At 45.8% G+C, this 7,399-nt stretch overlaps 1 pseudogene; it reads right to left on the reverse strand.

Annotated features, from left to right (window-relative positions):
* Positions 1 to 783: 783 nt before the first annotated feature.
* Positions 784 to 1,626, reverse strand: LOC109245826 (mesoderm-specific transcript homolog protein-like; annotated as a pseudogene).
* Between the last annotated feature and the right edge of the window lie 5,773 nt (positions 1,627 to 7,399).

Raw genomic sequence — 7,399 nt, forward strand, 5'->3', positions numbered from 1 at the left:
TGGGTGGCTCAGTCGGTTGAGCATGGGACTTTGGCTCAGGTCATGAGCTCACAGTTCATGAGTTCCAGCCCCATGTCAGGCTCTGTGCTGACAACTCAGAGCCTGGAGCCTGCTTCCAATTCTGTGTCTCCCTCTCTTTCTGCCCCTCCCCAACTCATGCTCTGTCTCTCTCTCTCTCTCTCTATCTCAAAAATAAACATTAAAAAAAAAAGCAGCTGATGGAACGAAATCCGAAGTTATGACAAGGGAGACTCACTGTCACTAAGCTGTGTTGCTTAGACAACTTACAAAAGCATGTGCCCTTAATGCCATTTGAGGACGGGTAAGGTGACACCCTCTCCTCATTTACCGTAAGATTCCTATTGAGGATGGGCCAGAAATGAACATTTCTAAATATTCCAGAAAAGTCCACAGAATTGTTAAAAAGGAACGTCTCTCTTTCTGTAGCTGTGAGTAGTAGGGCACATCAGAATTTTTTTTCTTTAAATTTTTTTAAAAAATATTTATTTTGAGAGAGAGAGAGAGAGACAGAGTATGAGGGGGGAGGGGCAGAGAGAGAGAGAAGACACAGAATCTGAAGCAGGTTCCAGGCTCTGAGCTGTCAGCACAGAGCACGAGTGGGGTTCGAACCCACGAACCACGAGATCTGACCTAAGCTGAAGTCAGATGCTTAACCAACTGAGCCACCCAGGCGCCCCTCATCAGGATTTTCTAATAGCACACAAAGGCAAGTCCACACCCTGGCTCAGATGTTAGAAGAATGGAGGCGGACTGTCAGGCAATCCTTAGCCAGAGCATCGGCGGGCTTTTTACTATATGCTCATCACCAGTCTGGGAATCGTCACAGAAGCCAGAGCTCCCACCCAGGGTCTTCTAAAGTTCCTCCTCTGGTGGATGTACTGTAAGAGACCGTCGACAACTAAGTTTCCGTTATTGTGGCAGATCCCTGCCCACATGTCCCACGGCTCACCCTCGGGGAGGGGGGGGCAGGCCCAAAGACTGGGGTGAGACCTCGAGAGAATACAAAGAACACATCGCGTGAAGAGGGGTGAGAGCACACCCCCACCCTGGAGAAGCTGTTGGAGAAGGTGACCCCGGCGAGTCTCAGCAAAGATACCTCCATTTGACAGAGTCACTTGATGGTAAGTCCGCCGGCTGGATTCTGCCCGAACCTACAGAGCGGCTCCTGAGCAGCAATATCTCCACAATCAGGAGACAAAAGCTTGACCCTGCGGTTCTGTCGCCCCCAGGGGCCACAGAAGTGCCTGCACGATGCTGGCCTGCTCAAATATGGAATAGTGATGTGGTCTCCGTTTGTCACTAAAGCCAAAGCTCGAGAAATCAAGGGTGATCACTCGATGAAACCTTAGGGTCGGACCTTCCAAATCTTGTACCAATCATAGCTGGATGCTGGAAAGCCACGTAAAAGCACAACGATCTCAGGACTTCCACCACACCCACAGAGTCTTGGTAGAAGATGCGCAGTCCCTTGCAGGTAAAAGTTTGCCTGACGGTCTCCTGGAGTGAAGGGCAGGCGAAAGCTTGGGGGGTGGGGGGTGGGATATGCGGATAGGCCGCACGCAGGGGCACAGCCAGTAGTCCCACCTGAACCCACCACTCCCTCATCCTGATTCAGGTAAGGCTCCATGTTTGGGGAAAACGGTTGCGCATGCTTGCCTTCCACTTTACACGACGAAAAGGGATTGTAAGAGAATACGGTGAATAACGCACACCCACAAATGGAATCCTCTGGAGGAAATGGAAAGTTCAGGTCCAGTGATTCAGCAGACGGCCAGCAGGGGGCACACGCCAACACTGTAAAACTCCGTGCGCTGAGCCCCGACGGCCACAAGAGGGCGCGCGAACTCGCCCTTTCTGATCCGCGGAGCGCGCCTGCGCGTTCGGCCAGGGCTTTGGGCGCTCTGACCCCTGGACGGGAGGAAAGTGCTGGGTGTCCACCCCACCCCCGCGGCTGAGCGTGGGGCTCTGTCCCTCGTCCCACACGCCTCGGTGGACGGCTGCTGTTATAAAGCAAGCCTTGATAAACTATGACGCGAGGAAGCATACGATAGGACACACGAGGACACTCCAGAAAAATAAAAGCTTCTGCATTCGCTGTTTTGGAAAAACGTCCCTGGGAGTGTTTGCAAAATGCAGAGGGGGGAGCAGGGCGGAAGGCGGTGGCGGGAGTGGGCGAAGTGTCGTGCCTTCCCGTCCCATGTAAGCCCCAAACCCGAGGGGAGCCCAGCGCTCTCAGAGCACGGAACGACGCAGCGCTTGGAAAGGGATTGAAAAATTGCAAAGGCAGAGGATTTAAAAGTCACGTGATTTTAAATTCATCTTATAGCAAAAGAAAATTGATAATAAATGGACCCTCCTGGCTTTAATGGAAACAAACTCATCAATTACTACTTTAAAAGTATACTTCTTAACCTGACCTCGTGTTCACTTGCCACGATTGACATGTTTGAAGATTGCTCATGACCCAGTGACAATCTCAGATGACTTCATTAATTTCAGCTTTTCAGCTTTCTCTCTTGGGGGGGCCCCCATTGTGACCGGTAGTGGTTAGAAATTATGTTACCAAGTCCACTCCCTCATGTGAAAAAGAAATGGGTGAAATCGGTTTTCCAATTGCTTTTTGGAGGTTGAAACATTATCCTTTCAATTTCAATACCAACGATTGCATTGTTCGAGGAGCTGACGTTGAATCTGAGACCCGAGAGGTGTTATGAGCATGGGGTGGGAGAACTGTTTGGGTGTCGGTGTGGAAATGAACTGATCACAATAGGGCTCTGTGTAGAGATAACAGCAGCGCTGGATTGTATTTGTGTAGAGGAGGGAGTTAAGGTTCAGTTTGGGATACATTTCATTTTAACTTTCTGTAGATGTAGCACTGCAGGAATGAAATATAGATCTGAGTGTTTAGACCCTGTCACCATAGAGATAACAATGGAAGAAACTGAAGCAGTTGAAGAAATGCACGAGATTTCCAAGATCCTGTATAGTCGGAGGAGAGCACAGGGGTGGGGACAATCTTGGAATGGTTCAACTAGTCCTTTTGAGACGGGCCTTGAAGCAGACACTGGCAAGAAGTGTTTACGGTAGCTTGAGGACAGTCAGGAGCCTGAGATGTCAAAGGACGCAGGGGAAAAAGAACTCTCTCAAAAGGAGGTCATGGTCCACTTAGTGTTTGTTTCCAGATAACTGTGGATGAAACTGGGCAATAAAAAAGAGGAGAAGTGGGAACTCCTTCTTGAGAAGTGAATTCAGGGGCGCCTGGGTGGCTCAGTGGGTTAAGCGTCCGACTTCGGCTCAGGTCACGATCTCGCGGTCCGCGAGTTCGAGCCCCGTGTGAGTTCGAGCCCCGCGTCGGGCTCTGTGCTGACTGCTCAGAGCCTGGAGCCTGTTTCAGATTCTGTGTCTCCCTCTCTCTCTGACCCTCCCTCGTTCATGCTCTGTCTCTCTCTGTCTCAAAAATAAATAAACGTTAAAAAAAAATTAAAAAAAAAAAAAAAAGAGAAGTGAATTCAATGCCCTGGGAGTTCCCATGTGGCCAGAGAACCTGGGACTGTAGGAATAAACCGGAAGGCTATCATGGAAAGAGGGAGGGATCTCAGATCATTGATCAGAGAGGTGAAAACCCGGTATAGACTATAGGGCGCCTGGGTAGCTCAGTGGGTTGAGTGTCTGACTTGATTTCGGCTCAGGTCATGGTCTCACGGTTTGTGGGGTTGAGCCCGCATCAGGCTCTGAGCTGGCAGTGCAGAACTTGCCTGGGATTCTCTCTCTCTCTGCCCCTCCCCCATTCATGCGCACTCCCTCTCTCTTAAAATAAATAAACATTAAAAAAAAAAAAAAAGAAAATTCTGGGGCGCCTGAGTGGCTCAGTCGGTTGAGCGTTGAGCGTCCGACTTCGACTCAGATCATGACCTCATGGTTTGTGAGTTCGAGCCCCGCGTCGGACACTCTGCCAACAGCTCAGCGCCTGGAGCCTGTTTCGGATTCTGTGTCTTCCGTCTCTCTCTGCCCCTTCCCCACTTGTGCTCTGTCTCTCTATCAAAAATAAATAAATCTAAAAAAAAAAATTAAAAGAAAAACAAATAAGCATTAAAAAAAAAAAAAAAAGAAAGACAAGATGGGTGATCCTGGTTCTTTGTCAGGGTTTGACAATTGGAAGTGAAGGGCGGCAGAATATGTCACCCAAAATACGCTGCTAAACAGCAGGTATAAGATTCTGACACTTACCCCCCCTCCCTTTCTTCCTGGAAATAGACGATAAAACCCATGTGAAAGATATCTTCCCTACTGGAGGAGGAACGAGACATTTTTATCACCACAGACTGGGAGTCAAGGCGGAGAGAATTCTTTGCAAACAGACCTTGTTGATAATTTTTATCTTCCCTTAACCTCCCCCTACATTTTAGTTACTTTTCCACAATTGCTTGTCTTTGTTCCACAATTTAACCTAGTTAAACAGCATTTAGATTTTGCCATTTCTCTGAGGTCTTTGTTTTCTTATGAGAGCTGGGGGGGGGGCACGTGAAATTTACATTAAATCCGTATCCCCCCACCCCCCTTAATCTGTCTCAATTTAATTCTCAGGTCCAGCCAAAGACTCTAAGAGGGTAGAGGTAAAGTTTTGCCTCGCCTACAGAGGAACACGACGTCCATCTGTCCCTCACAGTGGTCGGTAAAAAGGAAAAAAAAATTCCTTGGTAATAACTTTGATTACCCAGTGAAAGTTTTATCCCATATCTATAAGTTATAATGTCTTTTTGCCTGCAACTAATAAGAAGTGTGTGTTTGAGATACTTCAAGACAGTATAAACACCTTGCTCCTCAGTATAATTTCCCACTGGTTCCCTAATGTTTAACATTCATGGATGATTCTTGCGTGATCCATTTTTACTATGATGATGGCAAAGCGATAATATTCCAACACTAGTAATTTCCTCAAGTTTACAAGTTGGCCCTTGATGTTGTCCTTTATGAGGGGGTCATTCCACATCTATCTGTGTGTCTATCTATTTTATAATCATCAGTATTAAATTATTTTTTTAAAGTTTCTTTTGAAGGAGAGAGAGAGAAAGCGTGAATGCTAGTGGGGGGAGGGACAGGCAGAGAGAGAGGGAGAGAGAGAGAGAGAGAGAGAGAGAGAGAGAATCCCAAGCAGGCTCCGCATTGTCAGTGCGGAGCCTGATGTGGGGCTCAAACTCACCAACCCGTGAGATCATGACCTGAGACTGAGCTGAAACCAAGAGTCGGATGCTTAACCGACTGAGCCACCCAGGAGCCCCTGTGGATATTGTGTATTTTACAAATTGAAGGTTCGTGGCAAATCTAATGATGCCATTTTTTTCCAAAAGCATTTGTTCATCTTGTCGTCTTGGTGTCACATTTTGGTAATTCTTGGAATATTTCAAACCTTTTCATTGTGATATTTGTTATGGTGATCTGTGAGCAGTCATTTTGCTTTGCTGGAAGCTCAGGTGATGGTTAGCATTTTTAGTAATTAAGTATTCTCATATACTTTTAAAAGCTTATTTATTTTGTTTTGAGAGAGAGAGAGAGAGAGCTCGAGTTGGGGAGAGGGAGAGGGAGTGAGAATTCCTATCAGCGCAGAGCCTGATGCAGGGCTTGAACCCATGAACCGTGAGATCATGACCTGAACCAAGGTCAAGAGTCGGACGTCCGCTCAACCAACGCCTCACCCAGGTGGCCGGCAATAAAGTATTTTGAAATTAAGGTATATATGTTGTTTTTTAAGACATTATGCTATTGCACACTTCATAGGCTACATATAATATAAACATACTTGTATAGGCACTGGGAAACCAAAAAAATTCATGTGGCTGACTTTATTGCTGTGTCAGGAACAGAACCCACAATATCTCCAAGGTATGCCTGTACATGTTAACTTCATTTACATGTTATGATTTTTCATAGCCATGAAATTGCCGAATAACAATGCCAAGTACTTAACTAAAATTTCTGTTAAGGGGCACCTGGGGGGCTCTGTCGGTTAAGCGTCCAACTTCGGCTCAGGTCATGATCTTGTGGTTCGTGAGTTCAAGCCCCACGTCGGGTTCTGTACTGACAGCTCGGAGCCCGGAACCTGCTTCAAATTCTGTGTCTCCCTCTCTCTCTGCCCCTCCCCTGCTCATGCTCTCTTTCTCTCTCTCTCTCTCAAAAGTAAATAAACATAAAAAAATTAAAAAAAACACTTTTGCTAAATGGGGTGCCTGAGTGGCTCAGTCAGTTAAGCATCCAGCTTCGGCTCAGGTCGTGATTTGTGGGTTTGAGCCCTGTGTCCGGCTCTGTGCTGACAGCTCAGAGCCTGAAGCCTGCTTCGGATTCTGTCTTCCTCCCTCTCTGCCCCTCTCCCACTCATGCTCTGTCTCTCTCAAAAATAAATAAAGCGTAAAAAAAAAAATTTAAAAAAATAACGATTGCGTTCTTTAAAAACGTTAATGACCTAAAAGACAAAGAAAGGTTGAATCCCTGTTCCAGGTTAAGAGCTAAAGGCATGATGCCTATATACAATATATGATCCTTAACTGGATCCTACGTGGGAGAAAAAATACTACGAAGGACATATTGGTTCCGTTTTTCAAAAGTGCAATACAAGCAGTAGAGTGGATAAAAGTATTACATCCATGTTAAATTTATTGAAGTTGATAACTATACCATGGTTATGTAAAATAATATTCTTATTATTGGGAAATTCACAGTGAAGTGTGCAGAGGTAAGAAAGCATAATGCATGCATTTGCTCTCAGATGATTCAGAAAAAAATATGTATATAGAAAAAGGGTACATGATAACACAAAAAGAATAAAATGTTAAGAATAAGTGCATCTTGGGGCACCTGGGTGGCTCAGTTGGTTAAGTATCTGACTTCGGCTCAGGTCATGATCTCGCAGTTTGTGAGTTTGAGCCCCACATTGAGCTCTGTGCTGACAGCTCACAGCCTGGAGCCTGCTTCGGATTCTGTCTCCCTCTCTCTCTGCCCCTCCCCCACTCACCCTGTCTCTCTCTCTCTCTCTCTCTCTCAAAAATTAAAAAAAATAAAAACATAAAATAAATAAATAAACGTTAAAAAAATTAAAACAAAAACGTTTGCAAAACGATTTGCCAATGATGCCTCAATGAAGCAGGGGAAAACACAGTTTTCAATTAAAAACATCAAGTCAATTGTTAACATGGTCTATATTAAGGTGTAACAAAATTACACATTTCAAAATAACCGTCTGGCCCTGGGTTAATATCAAGATGTTTTCCCACCAAGGACTTGCCCTTTTGAGTAAGTAAATGCGTGTCCTGAATACGATCCACATAGATGAGGGTGAAGGCTTGAACTACCTCCTCGCCTGTGTGTGGCTTAGGACTTAGGACTT

Source organism: Panthera pardus, unplaced genomic scaffold, assembly GCF_024362965.1.
Source record: "Panthera pardus isolate Hobbes unplaced genomic scaffold, ASM2436296v1 HiC_scaffold_3, whole genome shotgun sequence".
Taxonomy (NCBI): Eukaryota; Metazoa; Chordata; class Mammalia; order Carnivora; family Felidae; genus Panthera; species Panthera pardus.